The sequence below is a fragment of the Tursiops truncatus genome, chromosome 15 (assembly GCF_011762595.2).
Source record: "Tursiops truncatus isolate mTurTru1 chromosome 15, mTurTru1.mat.Y, whole genome shotgun sequence".
Classification (NCBI taxonomy): Eukaryota; Metazoa; Chordata; class Mammalia; order Artiodactyla; family Delphinidae; genus Tursiops; species Tursiops truncatus.
Genome location: NC_047048.1, coordinates 68,488,389 through 68,507,564, shown reverse-complemented (window position 1 = coordinate 68,507,564; position 19,176 = coordinate 68,488,389). Strand labels below are relative to the sequence as shown.

Genomic DNA, 19,176 nt, shown 5'->3' with positions numbered 1-19,176 from the left:
CTTGTTAAATAGAAATTATTCCATGGGGAATAGCAATAAAATTGTAAGGCAGTAGCAACTCATACCTCCAATGTCCACCCCCATGGTCCTAAATCTTGGCTGCACATAAGAATCTGCTGTGGATTCAGATACCCAAGCCCCACCATAGAGAGAATGGATAAAAGTCCTAGGGAGCGGGGCCCTGACCTCTGTGTTTTTCCAAAGCTGTACAGGTGATTTTAACGGGGAGCCAGGGATGGGCAAGACTCGTCCACCTGATGGCCAAGAATCCCATCAGCAGGTTTGAATCACTGTGATTGAAATAGAATGGAACTAATTATGTTTTTGAGCTTTAAATGCTTAATTTGAATAAAATTAAAACATGAAGCTGACAGAACGTGACAGATTGCTGACCAGAGAGCTTTCTGAGTCACACCCAAACTGGAGGGCAAGCTTGAAACATCTCCACTCATCCCTGTTTGCAAAAAAGAACACATCAGACCACATACCCATGAAGCAGTGATATGTGTCGCTATTGAAAACTGTGAGTGCTCAGAAAAGACCCTTTTCTTTTCATATTGCACATTAAGGAAAATAAGTTGTCAATAATGAAAGTCATAGATAAAAATTCATCTTAGCCCTCCCATGTGGTCTTTCCTTTTGTTACCACTAGTCCCTCCTAAAATCTGATCTGTCCTCATATCAAGTATGAAGGCTAAGCCCCAAGTCAGAGTCCTTGTGAAGGACAACTTTCCTACAGAAAGTAGAAGGGCACAAAGAAAGGCATAAAATAAAACAGGCGTCCTTATAATAAACAGAGTTTTTATTCTGTCCTCAGAATAAACATACCCTGAACCTCAGCCCCCTCATTCAGACGTTTACTCTGGGTGCTTGGCTGGGTGGAGAGAAGGAGGCAAGGAACCAGAGAGCATCCTTGAAAGGGACAGTTCAACAGAAAATGCAGTGATGAGAGAAGAGACAGGGTAGAGACGTCTCATCCTAAAACTGAAGGAGGATAAAAATAATAATAATAAAAAAAACAATCAAGGGGTTTTTCATGTGTTTTAAGAAATACAAGATAGAAAATGTTCAGATTTCCCCCGAAATGAAAAGGGACACCTGTTCTGCTATGGTGAGAAATAACCAGAGGTTGAAGGTTGGATGCTTTTCAGGCTCTGTTTTATGTTTGTTCTCTTTCACATTCATCACCTGCTCCTGATTCCACCAACACACAACCACATTCATTAGTAGCTATAATTATCCTCATTTTGAGAATGAGGGAAATGATGTTCAGAGTGGTCAAGACCCTCCCAAGATCCCGTGAGCTGGGAGTCGATGCAGCCAAATTTCAATCCAGTCCACTCCTAACTCCAGGTGGGGAGAGATGTCTTTGGCTGTGGGGACAGAGCTCTGCTGGAAACAGTGAAAAGGTGAGAGGGGCGTGGCGGGGGGCCGGGGGGAGCTTCCTTTATTCATTTTAGTGGAAGTCATGGACATCTGGCCATTGGACCAAGACATTACACTGGAACTTGCTCTAGCTGGGAATAGCAGAAACATTGGTCTGTAGCATTTCTGGCTGATAAAACAGAGCTGTAAATAAAGACAGCACTGTCACCCTCCTCTCATTTCCTTTCTGCCATTATTCACCCTTCTCCATGGCTATTGTTTCAACCCCTCAGATGGTCTTTTTTGCCCTCCTGTGAATTCCTCACCACCTTTCCTGCCATGGGGAGTCAGGAGCTATTCCCTTCCTCTCTCTAGTCTGTCTGCCATGCGTGGGGCAGGACCAAAGTCACTGTCCAAGAAAAGGACAAGAGGCTGAACCCAACACAAAGGATGTGTCATTTAGAGAGAGCTCAAGAGAAAAAGGGCAAAACCAGGAAAACCAATGTTTATGTGCCAATGTTTATGGGCTAAAGGCTTTAAATACATTGTGCCACTTGATTTTCATGATAAACCTGTGAAGTAATGCTATCCCCAGTCATGGAGAGCCCCTGAGATGAGAGCTGCCTGCCAAGATGCCCCTTGCCAGGGCTCAGAACTCACTCTCTGGTTATGGTTTCAACTGTCTTAAAGATTCAGTTGTCGACAGCACCTGGTACCTGCACCTCCTGCATGCTGGCTGCCTTCAGAGAATGTAGTGGTTGCAAGATAAGGTTTTGATCCAGATTCAAACCCTGGCTCCACCTCTCACCTCTTCTGAGATCCAGAACACGTGACTGAACCTCTTCTTGCCTCTGTTTCCTCATCAGTAAAATGGGTGAAACCAAGCAGGATCCTGTGGGGCTCCCAGGTACAAATCCTTTCTGTGACCCCCGTTTCTTTTTTTTTCCTTATGACTTTTTTTTAAAATCTTTATTGGAGTATAATTGCTTTACAATGGTGTGTTAGTTTCTGCTTTATAACAGTGAATCAGCTGTGTGTGTGTGTGTGTGTGTGTGTCCCCATATCCCCTCCCTCTTGCGTCTCCCTCCCACCCTCCCTATCCCACCCCTCTAGGTGGTCACACAGCACCCAGCTAGCAATCATGGAGGTCAGCCAACACTCCACCTGGAAATTTTTCGGTTTTGTTTTGAACCCTGGAGTCAAGCAGTCCTTCCCAGAGCAGTGAGACAAAGCATTCCAGGCATTTGACAGAGACATCTTTGCAAACAGAGTCCATTTGCATAGAAGTTGCTGCATTTGCATGATCACTACAGGAGCAAATGGGAACAGAATGAGCTAAAACCAATAAAAATAAGTTGGCAAAGACTTTGAAGAGACTAAACTGTAAGGATTATCATCACACAGGCTGACGGATCTCTGCAACTAGTCTATCCATGGTCCTGCTATAAGGAAGGAGATTGTCAATATCCCCTCCAGATGAGCAAGACGGGCAGAGGACATTTCTCTGCCTGGGGGCCCTTGTCCTGGACCTGGCTGGGAGCAGAGATGCTGTGCTCTGGGTTAGCTCTCTAGACAGCCAAACCAAAAGAGGAGTAGGTCCAGAAGAGGGCTGGGTCCAAATCAGATCAGCAGTACTAAGTGGCCTAGGCCTGAAACTGAACAAGATAGAGTCCAGGGGTGCAGATGGAGAGCAGGTTCCAGACCCCAGATATGTCTCAGACTGGGGCAATTTCTGAGTCAAAGAATGGGCCTCCTGGTTAATGTCTTCTAGTTCCTGCAAGTATGGGCAAGGACATGCTAGGAGAAGGTAAAGGGGCAAGGGGTAAACAGTGACTAGGCTGACATGCTACAGCAGGGCCCGATGCATAAATTCGTTCATTCATTCAGCAAACATTTATTGATCATCTACCCTGTGCCAGCTATTATTTCAGGCAATGGGTATACAGCCCTGAGAAAACAAATCCCTCATGTTGCTCACATTCTAGTGATGGAAGATAGATACAAGCAAATAAACTAATAAATATATAATTTCAGGTAAAGACAAGTACTATGCAAAATAGACAGATAAATAAAGTATGTTATGGGGAAAGGGTGATGAGGAAGGGCAGTAAATATACAGAATCCCACCTCTCCCTTCTCCTCCCTGCCTCCATCTCACCTGCAGGGAAAGGTGGTATCTCAATGCATGGGCTGCACTCTAAGGCACTGACCAGGTCACACGTTCTAGCACAGGAGTCACCTCACTCTAAGATGCGTGTTGTCTTTTCTCTCCTTTCTCTCTTCTACCTGAGTAGCCAGGGCAGCAAAAGCAAACCAGAGCCCATTCTTGTAGAGCGGGTGCTCTGCTGGGCAGAACTTGCTCCATCAGAACCTGTCTGACCATCTCCTGGTCTCTTCTGCTTACTTCCTACAGGCAACCCTGGTGCAGAGACCAAAGGCTCAGATTTGGATGGAACAAGGTGAGGACTAAGGAGCGACTGGCAGCCGTGACAGCCTATTTCAGTCCGACTTAACTAGTTTAAGGCAAACGGGTGTTCCACATGGTCCAGCCCAGCTCATCTGCCATTCCCTGTTCTGGGTTTGGGGGCCCAAGCCTAGTCAACGATAACAGGGCAATTTCCCACCACTCACCAGGCACATCTGTCAGCTATTGCTGTCTAACCAACAACCACAGATCTCAGTCACGTACAACAATAAGCATTTATTTTGCTCATGCATCTCTGGGTTGGCTGGGGGTTCGCTTGATCTTGACCTGGCTGGGCTGGGCTAGGAATCGCATAAATAGGCAGCCGTAGGCTGAAGGTCAGATTCAGGTCTGTTCCACATGGTCTCCAGTGTCTCTCATCTTCCTCAGACCAGCTGGTGAGCCAGGGTCTTTCCATGATGATGGCAGAGGCATGAGAGAGCAAGCAAAAACACCCAAGGGTCCTCATGTAACTGCAGAACTAGCCCAAGCTGGCCCTATCCTGTTTCTAACAAGATACTGACTTGTTCTTCAGAGACAACAGAACAAAACCACAAGTCATGACATCAAATAATACCCAGAATCAAGATCCCTCCCCTCTATGGAACCAAACAACCAGGACATGATCGGAACCTGAATACCAGAACTCATTCGGAAGCACTGTCCAGGAAGGTCCGGTGCTGAAGCTCCTTTACCACATCTTACCACATACGGCTGAGTTCCAAAGCCCTCCGAGACAAACCTGCCCCACCAGCACTTCCACACACTAACCCTCCTCCCCTAACTCATAAGAAGTTGACCGAATCACAGGCTGGGTAGACAGGTTTGAGCTGTGCCTCCTGTCTCCTTGCCAGTTGACCTCACAATAAAGCTTTTTCTTTTCTCAAAAGTCGGTACCATAGTATTGGCTTCTATGCATGTTGGGCAGTGAGCCCTTTTTCAGTAACACTGACAACACAATATGAAGTGGTCCAATGCTGCCCACACTGCCTTGAGCTGAAACAAGTCACGTAGCTGAGCCTCAACCCGAAGGGCAGGGACCTGCATCTGCTTTTAGGGAGCAACTGCAAAACTACCTGGCAAAGAACATGGTTACAGGAAGGGGGAAAGAATCAGGGCCAGAAACTCGTCATACACACACTTTGCATGGGAACGTTCTTCTAAGGGTAGAGGCATGGTCTAGGGAGAAAGGGACCTGACCTGGGGAACCATCTCAAAGTTGAGGTCACCTTTGACTGGAATTTGCCAGTAAGGAAGCAGTTGACTCCTTATTAATGATAAAAAAGGAAAAAAAGCCAACATTCACTAGGTACTTACTCTCTGCTAGGTATCATTCTAGATGCTTTACATGAATAAATCCAGTTTAATCCTCATAAAAACCTTCTGAGGTGGGTTCAATGATTATCTTCATTTTGCAGATGAATCAGCTGAGGCACAAAGAGGAGATGAAATTGTTCAAGGTCACAGAACTAGTCAGCGCCAGAGCCAGATCTGGACCCAGGCGATCAGGCTCTGGCACACACGCTCCCAAGCTCAGGTAATACTGTCTTCGCCGCAGAGAGCATGGGTTGAACACCCACGCCCCTAGTCTGTCCTGTGCCCATCCACAGTCTCAGTGGCTGCTCAAGAATGGAAGAAGCTTTAGCTGTGGGGACGGGAGGTGGAAGCTTAGGGGTGGGGCACAGCTTGATTAGAGAAGCTGTTGCTTGTTGGAGGGTGGGGTGGAGACAGGAGCTCAGACCAAGGCAGCTAAGCCTGGACCAAGGTAGCAAGGGGAAGGAGTAGAAAAGGAATTCAGGCTTCTCGGGGACTCAGGAAGGGATGATGAGGGCAAGAGAAAGGCCGGGTGGGGGTCCAGTGCCTAGAAAGAGACTGAAGGGAGACTTGATTTTGAGACTTTACACAAAACTCATCTCTGCATGTCTTGTCTCCCTAAATTGGTCAGACCTGGGGCTCCTTGTCAAAGCCACACTAAGAGTGAGGGCAGACGGGCAGGATCGGAGCTGGGGGAGAGCAGATGCTCTAGGATCGTATCTCAGGCAGCCCAGGATTTCAGTGGTGATAAAGAGACGGGGGAGGGCTTCCCTGGTGGCGCAGTGGTTGAGGGTCCGCCTGCCGATGCAGGGGACACAGGTTCGTGCCCCCGTCCGGGAGGATCCCACATGCCGTGGAGCGGCTGGGCCCGTGAGCCATGGCCACTGAGCCTGCGCATCCGGAGCCTGTGCTCCGCAACGGGAGAGGCCACAACAGTGAGAGGCCCGCGTACCGAAAAAAAAAAAAAAGAAACGGGGTACAAGGATTCCCCAAGACGGCACTGGCACATTGCCAGTTTCTATTCAACTTGTCACTCAGTCCAGTCACTCCTCTTATTTTCTGTTATGATAAACAACAATAACAGCTTACTCAGGGAGCATTTTCTAAAAGACAAGCATTTTCAGACACAGAGATTACATTTGACACTCACAACCATCTCACATGGGAAACAGCACATTTTAAAAATAAGGATACCGGGGCTCAGAGAGGTCAAGTGTCATGTCCAGGATCACAGCTAATTAGAGGAAGTGGAGTCAGCACCATCACCTCTTAGCCCTGCACCATCCTCACGTCTTTCCTTGTAAGGAGGGCGAGCATGGAATGAAGTCAAGTTTGATCTCTTGAGAGAAGGGTGGTACTTTGTATCAACCATTCACACTTCAGTATGATGTATTTCCAGTCTGGTCCGGAGAGTAAAACAACAATAGGACACACTCACTGAAAAGTTGCAACAAAGGCTCCACCAAGGGGTGGAAGGGAAGGAGTGCAGTGAATATCAAAAAACAATGTCACCCAGTCTCAATTTCTCCCTCCTGGGGGGCTCCACTGTTGGAACCAAGCTTACAGAAGTTCAGGACAAGGCAGAAGGTGTCTGATGAAGACAGTCAAGTAATAATAATTGTTGAGATCCTCCGAGTTCAGGGTCCTGTGCTGAGCACCTGGGAGGCTGTAGTAAAGAAGGCAAGCGTGCTTACATTCCAGGATGGGGAGACGCAATAAGTAAGTACATGAATAAGAATGTGATAGGACTTCCCTGGCGGTCCAGTGCTTAAGACTCCATGCTTCCAATGCAGGGGGCGCGGGTTCAATCCCTGGTCAGGGAACTAAGATCCCACAAGCCCTGCAAAGAACGTGAAGTAGGACAGGGGCTGTCAAGATGGCACGTCATGATGAGATGAAGAGTTTTGAGAGTGGCAGGGTGGGATTACTACTTTAGATTTGGGAGTCAGGGAAGGCCTCTCCAAGAAGGTGACACTGGGGTAAAACTTGAACAAAGAAAAGGTACCAGGCTGGCCAAGATCTTCTTGATTGGAAGAACAAGATCAGGACCCAATCAATGCAAAAACGTTTAAATGACAGCAGCAATAATCATAGTGGAATGGTAGTCAGCGTTGCCAACCCTTATGCAGCACTCATTATGTGATAGGCACTGCTCTAAGTAATTTCCGTATGTTACATCATGTCATCCTCACCACAATGCTGTGAGGTAGGTATTATCATAATCCTCATTTGACAGTGAGAAAAAAATGAGGCAAAGAGAGGTTAAGTGACTTAACCAAGAAGAGAAAAGAACCAGAAGAAGAGAAAGTTGCTGGGTGGCCAGTGGTCAGGTCCCTACGGTCCCAGCGCTGAGTGTGAAGAGGCAAGACGGTCAAAGAACCCAGGGGTATTTGGGGGCCTTTTCCAGACTACCCGCGGTACCCCGACTTCTAACACCAAGCTCAATGCCAAGAGGCTAACGGAGCTGCAGCACTCAAGTGATCATGTCATCAGATGAGCGGGTGCAGCACCCAGCCCCCTCCCCTCCCAGAGTCCCCCACTCGGGAAGCGTTTGCAGCAGAGGGCTGAGTGGGAGGCCAACTGCACACCGCCCACTGCTCCTCTCGTTTCCACTATAAATAACACAGTTAAGAAAAAGAAACCCACACGCAGGAGCACTTTTATCGTTACACCCACTTTCTGGTCTGCTCACTCCATACAAGTGATGTGACATCTGAATTCAAAGTCAGGTGTGGTGAACCGAAGTGTGTCAGGAAACCAAATAGTTGGTGTCAAGAGATCCAGGTGGAAAGGAAGGGGTGTTGGCTCTCTTAAAGACGTCATGCTCCTCTTTCTGCAAGACCTGACCTCGGCTAAAGCTGTCATTAGCCAAGTCAGAGCCCCCCTCCCCTGCTCCCCTGACCCCTCTGTCTCCCTTTGTTGTTGTTCTGATAATTAATAGAGAACATGTCACATTACAGCATTGTAGGAGTTGGATAGATATTGGGGGAGGAAAAGGAAGAGAGGGGAGGGGAGGACACATCTGAGATGAAGGGGAAGAAAAAGGATGTAACCAAGCTTGCTCCCAAAGAACTCATAGTGATGGTGCAAACGGGCACATAAACATGTGATGACAACTCAGTGTGACACATGGTTTAGAATAGATCTGACCAAGATGTGGTGGCAGCCCTGAGCCAGCAACAACCTCTGCCAAAATGTCCTTTCATCTGAGCCTTGGAAGGTGAGTAGGAGTTTTCCAGGTAGAAACAGGCAGGAAAGGGCACTGCAGGCAGAGGAAAGAAATATGCACAAGCAAGACACAGAAAAGAGCCCATCGTCCACAGGGAGATAAGACTGGGATGCCCATCAAGGCTGTAGATATAACCATGCTGTATTCTTCCTCCAAAGTTGACATCTTAGAGCAACTGGTGGGATCCCACACCCATCCAGACACTAGGACTAGCCATTTCTGCCTTAGGACAGTTTTTAGCTTTGTTGCTGACTCTGGTCCCCAATGCCACCACTGGCACTGAGGGTCATCCATCCATGGCCTCTTTGGTAGGTCTTTCTTATGACAACAGCCTGGTCTCCCTGGTTCCTGATTCTCCTCACCCCCAACTTGTCCACTCTCAATGACCCCCTGTTTCCGAGCCAATTTGGGAGAAGTTTTGGAGTCTACCTAGATAATGGTGATAATCTATCCAAGGAGGAGGATGTCACTTGCTTCAGCTAGAGCTCAGATTGCCCAGCAGAAGACGAGTTAGAAAGGAAGCTGACTTCGCAAGACCAGAGAACCAGGGAGCAGGACCACAGAGAGGCTGATAGAGGCAGGGTTCATTCACCCAACAATACGGTAGACTTCTGAGTCTGAGCCGCACCTCTCTGGATGCGGGGCATAAGACAGCACAAAAAGAAGACACAGTGCCCACTGTCCCTGCCCTCCTGGAGCCTGGAGGAGACAGCCATTAATCCAATAACTACACAAATAAAGGCAAAATTACAAATCATGATAAACAGTGTGAAGAATATTTAAAAGGAGCGCTGTGCGCTTACAATGGTGGTGAAGGCAGTCAAGGAAGACTTCCGAGGATAGAACATACGAGCCAAGATTTGAAGGGTAGGTTAACTCGGTAAAAGATGGAGAGAAGGAGCAGTTCTACTTACAAGCTAAGAAAGTTAGCCTAGGAGTAATATTATCTGGACTTGAATCATATCCCCACCGATGGTTAACTGGGGGCAAATTATTTCACCCTTGCATGTCTTCGTTGCCTTGACTGCAAAAGAGATAGCAATTACCTTAGAGACTTGTTATAAAGATTCAATAAGACAAAGCATTTACAGTAGATCGTACAGTACAGAGTAAGGACTTCATAAACAGTGGGAGTACCAGTAATAGTTACTGTGGTTGTAGTGATGATGATTAAAATGATGCTGTTAGGATGATGGTAGTGGTGATGGTGATTATGGTGATAATCATGATATTGTTGATGGTCATTATGAGAATGATGACGGTGATAATGATGTTAATGGCGTTGACAAGGATGATGATGACTTCTGCACTCACAGCAACAGGAACAACATAGGTAAATACCCTCAGGCTGAAGGAGGCATGGGGATAGGAGGTGCTAAAGAGAGGAGACAGGCATGTCTCTTAAGGCAGACAGAGCCAGACTCTGCAAATGCCCACTTAGAGACTCTAGACCCCAAGCTTCCTCAAAATGTAACCAAAGTGCTCTAAAAGCGCTATTACAGCAATGACTCAGACTCAGTTAAAATTTCTTGAGCTCCCTGCCTTGAAAGGTCCTGCCTTGGGAATTCCCTGGCGATCCAGTGCTTAGTACCCCATGCTTCCATTGCAGGGGGCCCGGGTTCGATCCCTGGTCAGGGAACTAAGATCCAGCATGCCGTGTGGCGTGGCCAAAAAAAAAAAGTCCTGCCATTATACCAACAGTACCAGCAGGGAAGCCAGTGTTAAGTGAGTACCTACTATGTGCTGGGCAATTACTCATGTGTTACTCTGTTTGAGCCTCGTGACATTTACTAGGTGGCTGGCACCATGCTGAGCACAGATAATATGTTGAGAAGCAGGATACAGATAATTACGCTCATTTTACATAGAAGAAAATAAACAAGGCATAGAAAGTTTAATTAATTATCCAGGTTACACAGCTAATAAATAATAAAGACAGGGTTTCAACCCAGGCTCAAATGTCTCCTAGTTTAAGCCCTTTCTTCTCTGTACCACAATGACTTTTGGTGCTTAGTCAGAGGATGTGTAGACTTATAGACTCAGAGCTGCAGGACCCAGGTCCCAGTCAGCAAAGGAGCTCTCTCCTGCTTCATCCCTAGTGGGGGTGGCTCCCCTGATGCCAGCAGAGTTCACAGAAAGTCCTCATAAAGGCCCACGATCCACAATTTGTAAGTCACTATTCATAAGAGATGACAAGAGGGGAAAAGGGTGTATGTGTTCATTGAGCCCCTACAAGATGGTAGGTGCTTTGTAGACATTATTTCATGGAGGCCAATCCCATTCCTTACTCAGATATTACAGCCTCCTACCTATAAGATAAAGGAACTAAGACTCAGAGTGGTTGCAAAACTTGTCCAAGGTCACACAATGGAGGGTGTCCTATTTAAATCCAGGACTGACCGACTCCAAAGCCCAGTCTCTTCAGCCACTTTCTTTTTTGTTTTTTTCCCCCTTTCAATTCATTTAATTCCAATAATCTGTCAAAAAAAAAAAGAGCCAATAAACAAATACTGAATTACATTTTGTTGGGCTTTTCAAACCCTCAAACTCCTGACTTATAAAAACAGCTTGTGTGTCTTCCACCCTGACCACCCTGCTACTTTTCCATATACCACAGGCCACCCATAGATACAAAGCCAGGGCAGCCGGGGGGAAGCAGAAGTGGTCTACTTGGAGCCAGAAGACAGGAGGGCGATGAGGCCCGAGGAAACACTTATGGACAAAATGTAGTTCACTGTGGGGTTGAAGTTCTTCAATATAAAGAAGGAAACAACAATGACCAAGACCAGAAATAGGGTGTTATTATTATAGAAGATGGAAAATGTTGTGGCTTCATAAACAGCAACTTCATTCTTCTTCCACAAGACTCTTTCATCTTTTTCCTTCCGAGACATCTTTCCATTACCAGCTTCAGAAAGTTTTCGAGTCACTTCTTTGGAAACAGCATCCTCCCTCTTCTGTGCTACTTTGTGCTTGAGAACAAATTTCACGTTTTTGTATACAAAGGCTACCAAATAAGTGCTTACTAGGGTCATCACGCTATACAGAACAGCAGACTGAGTAAGATCCACGTGCCATATTCGCCAATGTAGCCAGACGGGGATGGCAGACACGATGAAGGCGCTCCCGAAGAAGTGCACCGAGGACTTGGCCAAGAGGTCGTGGCTGAAATCCTGCAGGAGCAGGTCCTCCTCGGACTGCTGCTTGGAGCCGCCTTTGGGAGCCACGGTGGAACCGCAGCCACGAGACGGGAGAGCCGAGTCAGGCGCCGACCGGGCAGAGGCCTCTGGCGTCACCCCTGTGGCCACCGTATCTGCTAACAACCCCCCTTTAGCCACTTTCTCCCAATTGTTCTTTTGTGATGCAACACACACACACACACACACACACACACACACACACACAGCCAAACACAGCCACGGACACAAACAGATTTTACCCCAACTCTGAATGCATCAAAATGTGTATAAATTCATAACGCTTTTAAAAATGCCCCACCTCTGAGACCAGAGGAGGAAGAATGAAGGGGGTCTCTGCCTGCTTTCCTTACGCGTTTAGGCTGCGGCAGAGCTTCTAGATATTTCCAAGCACTTGGCCACCTCTTCTGTGCTCCGGGAAGGATAACAGACCATCCAGCTGAGGTTTCATGGTTGAGGCTTCAGACGCTGGAAAACAGGTTTTCCGTGGCTATTTATTCACCTATAGTGTCCTCAGCTGCTCCAGGAACTGAAGGTACCACAGATGCCCAGGCAGGGACTGAGCGGAGAGGCTGGATACACATTTGGGTCCGTTCATTACATATTCGTGTATGTGACTTTGCAGAGACAATGGTTAAAAGAGAGTTACAATTGCAGACTCGTCCTTTCTAGCTATGCCCTGAGCAGTTCATTTAATCTGTTTATGCTTTGTTTTACCATCTGGGAAAGGGAATAACAGCATCATCACCAATCTTATCTTAGTCAGCTATTACTGTGATGATCCGGGCTCACAAACAACACCCGAATCTCAGTGGTTTACCTCGACAAGCATTTATTTCTCACTCACAGCACTGTAGGTCATCTGGGGCAGCTCTGCTTCAGGCTGTAGATTGAGTTCAGGTCTTTTTCATTTTAGGATGAAAGGAAGCAGGTATCTGGGGCGTGATCTTTCCGTGATTCACCACAGGAGTGGAAGAGGGCTGGCCAAATCACTTGAGCACATTTCAAACTTTTGGTTTGGATCCACTCACATCCCAATAGCCAAAATCAGTGGTCACATGGCCAGGTATAAAGTCAGTCTGGGGAACGGAAAGAGTGGGGAGGTGTTCCAGTTACCAGCAGTGTATAAAACTTTATTTCAAAACTTAGCAGCCCACACCAGCCATTTTATTTCACTTGTGACTTTACTGGTCAGGAGTTTGGGGAGGGCTTAGCTGGACTCTCTCCAGGGGTTGTAGTCAGGTGGCAGCTGAGGCTGCAGTCATGTGAAGGCTCAGCCGGGCTGGACATCCAGGACGGCTCCCTCACATGGCTGGCACACAATGCTGGTAGTCATCTGGGCTGGACCAAAGTGCCCACACGTGGCCTCCCCAGCATGGACGTCTCAGGGTAGTTGGATTCCTCATGCAATGCCTGGCTTCCTCCAGCTACATGTTCCAAGAGACCAGGTGGAAGCTGCATGGCTTTCTCTGACTTATCCTCCAAAGTTATGCAGCATCAATTCCACTGCATTGTACTGGTTATAAATAAGTTACTAAGAACAGCCCAGATTCAAGGGCAGGGGACAGAGACCCCCACCTCTCAATGGGAAGAGTGTCAAAGAATTTGCAGGCACAGTTTTAAACCATCACAAGAGGCACCAGAGGAAGAAAAATGAATAAATAATATTATCCACATATCCCCCCCCCAATAGAAGTTGTGATAATACTTGTAAAGCGTTTAGCACAGTGTGTGGTACAGAGCAAGCACTAAATAAACAAATGGTAGTCACACAGGGGTTTCCCTGGTGGTGCAGTGGTTAAGATCTCACGCTCCCAATGCAGGGGGCCCAGGATCAATCCCTGGTCAGGGAAGTAGATCCCACTGCCGCAACTAAGAGTTCGCATGCCATAACTAAGGAGCCCGCCTGCCACAACTAAGGAGCACATGTGCCACAGCTAAGACCCGATGCAACCAAATAAATAAATAAAATATTTTAAAAAATAAATAAAGGAGAATAAAAAAAGAATTCATTTAGAAAACAAACGGTAGCCACACAAATCAGAGATTTCAGAGGCTCCCCTACCTTGCTGTTAACTTGGGTGAGCTGACCGGACCACCCTGAGGAGGCCGAGAGGTCAAAGATGGTGATGGGGCTACCGTTTGCAGTTCCCCTGCAACATGCCAAGTACCGTGCTAGGCCGTTTCCATGCAGGATCTTTTTTTTTTTTAACATCTTTATTGGGGTATAATTGCTTTACAATGGTGTGTTAGTTTCTGCTTTATATCCACGCAGGATCTTATTTAATCTCCACAAGAAGCTTGTGAGGCTGTGCTGTTGCTGTTATCCGTGCAGCCTGAAAACTCTCACATCCTCCCATCATCTTAAAGAATGTTGCAAACGTGCCACCGTGGTATGCTTGGGAGAGCAGCCAAGCATCCCTCCCTTTACCCCTCCCCTCCGCACCCCTCCCCAGTTTAATGGTCCACACGACCAGAAAGCCTGTGCAATTTGTTCATCCCTCTATCCCAGCACTAACCCTACTGGATGTCACTTTGGCCCCACTCTCATGTCACTGAGAGGTCCTTGGACACAAGGACTGTGTCTGATCTATTTCTGGACCCTGTGCCCAGGGCAGGACTACCCCAGAGGAACATGGCCATCTCTCATTTTTCCTCCAGCTCCACTCACCATCCTTCCTCTACCTGTATGGACCACATCAACAGGCTCCCTTGTCCTCTGGTCAGGCTTGACCAGCATGGGGTCCTGGCAGGGGATCAGAGGAAGGAAGGAGAGTGCATTCAGGGTACTGATTCTCCCCAGCTGCCTCTCTGCAAACTTGCCTAGGTCTGGTTGTGTCTCTCAGCGAAGGGACCCAGCTTCTGATCCCCGGCTGTCTCTCCATGACTCCCTCCACCCACCTCCAGTATCTGGTACTTCCTCCTGCCCCTTCCCTTTGGACCTGGGGAAAGGAGCACTGTTACTAGCCCCAGGTAATGGTCTACCCCTTATGATTTCCCTACACCTTGTCCACACAGCTGTAAATAGCCCTTTTATTAATCCCACTTTGAGTTAACCTAGTTGGAGTATGTGTCTGCTTCCCGCTGACCCCGACTGATACAGAGGTGCTTGGGGGACAGTTATCAGACACAAGTTTCATCTGTAAGGTCTGTGACCACTGAGTCTCCTGGATGCACAGGCCAGGCCAGAAGATGCAAGATGCCATGGAGGGTGTGACCAGTTCTGTCTGTCCTTGAGTGATTAAGCAGCAGGATCGCCTCCCAGCTGGGGCTGTCGAACTTCCAGCCAGGGCTTCATTTAGGGACAGGAGCTGTCTCACCTGACATCTCAGGGACAGAGAGGATTTCAATTAGAGCCATCAGGGGCCTCGAGTGCCTGACACATCTTAGGAAAGACGGTGAGGTAGGCAGATCCTGCAGTGTCCTGAGGCTCGCCAGCCTGACTCCCACCCTCTCCTCCTCCCATGAGGCTGGATAAGCACAGTGAGCCCTCTTCAGACTCACAGCCAGCGGAATGCTTCAGATGCCCCCCTGGAGGAAGACTCCCAAAGCATCCCCTGCAGGGAGTATTATCAGCACCATATCTACTTAGAGTCATCTCCGAACTCCCAGGGTCTCCTGTTTTGCATTCCCAAAGCACCTGGACTCTCCTTCCTAGCTCTTATCACACTTGTAATTAATCAGTCACTTGTATAATCATCTACTTTCTATTCTCCATCACAGAGGTCCTGTTAAAAATGAACTGAGATTATGAAGTCACATCAAGTCACTCTACAGCTCCAACCCTTGGCTCGCTTTCCTTTTCACTAAGAAAATGCTGGTCTTCACTGTGGCCCATGAGGCCCTGCTCAATCAGGCCACCATGATCCCGCCCTCTCTTTCACTCTACTGCAACCACCATGGCCTCTCTTTGGTACCTCCAACACACCAAACACACCCCTGCCTCAGGGCCTTTGCACATGCTCTGGTTCCTTTGCCTAGAATACTGCTGCCCAGGTGGCTTAATGGTTCCCTCCTACCCCACCTTCTTCTTTTTTTTTTTTTTTTTTTTAAGCGGGCCTCTTACTGTTGTGGCCTCCCCCGTTGCGGAGCACAGGCTCCGGCCGTGCAGGCTCAGCGGCCATGGCTCACAGGCCCAGCCGCTCCGCGGCATGTGGGATCTTCCCGGACCGGGCCCCGAACCCGTGTCCCCTGTATCGGCAGGCGGACTCCCAACCACTGCGCCACCAGGGAAGCCCCCCACCTCCTTTTTAACGCTTTTAAAAGATTCACCATGGCCAGGGCATGGGCAAAAACACAGGACGCATGAGCATTCTTTTTTTTTTTTTTTTTCCAAAAGTAAATGTATAGTAACTTTATAGCAGAAAACAGCAGGCTAAAGTCAAGGCCATTGTGCAACCTAGTTTTCTGGTGCCAGTTACCCCCCGTGTGCTGCCTGGTTTCCTGGTTCTTTCTTGGGTCATGTGACCAAAGTTCTGGAAGTGAGGAGCTCAAGGTTGAAATCAGCTCCAACGTATGAGGGTCCCTTTTACACCTGATCACGAATCACACACTGCATTTTCTGTTTGGTTGTTTTTTTAATAATTTAGTGAGGTAAAATTCACGTAACATAAAATTAACCATTTTAAAGTGGACAATTCAGTGGCATTTAGAACATTCACAATGTTGTGCAACCATCACCTCTACCTAGTCCCAGAACACTCCCATCACTCCAGAGTGAAACCCCTCACTCATTAAATGGTTTCTTCGCCATTCTCCTCTCCCCACAGTTCTTAAATTTAGGTCACTGACCCATTTGGAGTTATTTTTTTCCTATGGTGTGAGCTTGTGGTCCAACCTCATTCTCTTGCATGTGCACATCAGCCGTCTCAGCATCATTTGTTAAAGATGATTTTCTTCTCCATTGATGCACCTCATACCCTTGTCAAAAATCAATTGGCGGGCTTCCCCAGTGGCACAGTGGTTAAGAATCCGCCTGCCAATGCAGGGGACACGGGTTTGAGCTCTGGTCCGGGAAGATCCCACATGCCACGGAGCAACTAAGCCCATGTGCCACAATTACTGAGCCTCTGCTCTAGAGCCTGAGAGCCACAAGTGCTGAGCCCACGTGCCACAACTGCTGAGCCCACGTGCCACAACTACTGAAGCCTGCACACCTAGAGCCCGTGCTCCACAACAAGAGAAGCCACTGCAATGAGAAGCCCACGCACCGTAAAGAAGAGTAGCCCCTGCTCGCCGCAACTGGAGAAAGCCCGCGTGCAGCAATGAAGACACAACACAGCCAAGGATAAATAAATTAAAAATAAATAAGTAAAATTTAAAAAAATTAAAAAAAATTAAAAATTAAAAATTAAAAATTAAAAAAAAAAAAAGGAGGCAGCCCAGGGACAGCCCCAGCCCCTGTGGGTGCCTGGCAAACAGAAGTCCCAGGACCCAAAGAGATTCTGTCCAGGTCTGAGCAAAGCTGGATTTTATGTGCATATTTATTGCCCTCCTGGCAGTTTCCAAATGCACTGTCAGTAGGAAACAGTTTTCTGTACATTAAGACTAATCAAAAGCCTGTTCAAAAACACATTATGCAGGTACCTAACATAACCATATACATTAGTTTCTTATGGTTTTATATTCAAATCAACAAAAATTTATTGAGCATGGGCTCCATGCAAGACACCACGCCAGGTACCGTAGGAACACACGGCAGATAATACACAATCCCTGTGTGTCCCCAGCTCTCAGCTGCTCGTGTTCTGCGTGGGAGTGGGGAATGACTCACACACCATGAGACTTTAATAGAAGGACCGCTGTGCTAAGTGCTGTAATAGAGGTACAGACAGCAAGTTGGGAAAATGGGAGGAAGTGACTGCTTCTGGGTGGGGGATCAGGGATGTTTGAATATAGATATAATTTTTCCTGAACACCACCTCTAGTCTCTCGTTTCATCCTCCTAGTGACTCTATGGGATAAGCATTATTATTGTCTCCATTTTACAGATGAGAAAATTGAGGCTCAGAGAAGCTCAGTAGATTGCCCAGTGTCACAAGGCAGTTGAGTCTGTTTGACTCCATCACTTGGGCTCTATGGATGATACCAGTGGTTCTTCCTTAGGGGTGTGTTTATCATCAAAACTGAAAAGTTTTCTCAAAATACGCAGGCCCACACTCCATGGCAGATGTACTGAATCAGTCTCTGGGGGCAATTCCTAGATATGTGTACTTTGAAGAAGCTCTCTACATGAATCTGGTGTGCTTCTTAATTTATACACACTATGAGAGTTTAAGTGGGATTCGGACAGATGAGGATGGAGAAGGAAAAAGCATTCCAGCTAAATGGAACTGGGCAAGCAAAAGTGCAGATCTAAGAAAAGGTAGGGCTTCTTTGGGAAAGAGTAAGTGGCCCCAATCAGAAGATCAAGCCGCCCTGGTCTGGGAAGATCCCACATGCCGCAGAGCAACTAAGCCCGTGCACCACAACTACCGAAGCCCATGAGGCTAGAGCCCGTGCTCCGCAGCAAGAGAAGCCACCACAATGAGAAGCCCGCGCACCGCAACGAAGAGTAGCCCCTGCTCGCCACAACTAGAGAAAGCCCGCCCGCAGCAACGAAGACCCAACGCAGCCAAAAATTAATTAATTAATTAATTCTTTTTAAAAAGGAAGAGAGAAGCATGGTCGGTGAATGTGCTTGGCGGGCCTGCCCTATCACCAGTGCCCTTCCTGACTGCTCCAACCCCACACAGGGCTCAGCCATGGCTTGAGTGTCAGCCTTCAGTCAGGAGGAGCAAGATCTTCCGGCACCAATGGCTGAAAGAAACCAGCCTCTGTTCAGAGGGAGAGGAAGGCCTGTCAGACATTATTGAGCACCTACTAATTGCCAAGTGCTGCACTGAGCTCTTTGCATACATTATCCCATTGATTCTTCCTGACAGCTCTGAAAGTTGTAATCCTTATCTGCGTTGTTTAAAAGATTCACGAGGTCCAGAGAGTAATTTGCTCAGGGTCACATCATCAATAAGTGACCTAGCCAGGATTCCACCTCACATCTGTCTGACTTCAATGCTTGTGCGCTTAACTCTGGGATTGAGTGCTTTTGAAAGGTCGTTAAAAGGGGCCTCAGATAAGAGGAAGGTGAGGCTGGGTCATATGATAAGCAAGAGAACAATGGAAACTGTTCCAGGGGAAAGACTGAAGGTGGCTCTGTAGCCTGGGTTCCCTTAAAAGCAGAGCCTGAGACAAAGATTTGGGTGTAAGTAGTTTATTTGGGAAGCTATCTCAGGAAGCGCCAGGAGGGAGTGGAGAAGAGTGAGAAAGGGAGGCAGCTGATAAAGCGTGTATGTTACCTCTGTGGGCCACAGGGGCTCAGTCCCACTGGGGACCCTCCAGGAGACCGTGGTGTACGCATCAGAGCTGCTTCACCAAGGAGCAAGGGAGCTGGCATCTTTACACTCTCATTGGTCCAGCACTGCTCGCAGAACACTAATTCCTCAGCACTGCCATCCTGCCCTGTTTGAGGGCTAAACATATTCCCTTAGCCAGGAATATCATGGCAGAGAATTTGCTGGCAGCCTTTGCACTACATGGAAATGGTCTACAGGCGACCTCCAGGGCTGGCT

At 47.7% G+C, this 19,176-nt stretch overlaps 1 long non-coding RNA gene and 1 pseudogene across 4 annotated transcripts in view; one reads left to right on the top strand and one right to left on the bottom strand.

The window, feature by feature from the left end:
- The window catches only part of LOC141276542 (uncharacterized), a 183,566-nt gene that overhangs the window by 39,286 nt on the left and 125,104 nt on the right, over nt 1–19,176 (top strand). The window lies entirely within an intron of this gene.
- The window catches only part of LOC101337569 (translocon-associated protein subunit gamma pseudogene), a 61,076-nt pseudogene continuing 52,938 nt past the window's right edge, over nt 11,039–19,176 (bottom strand).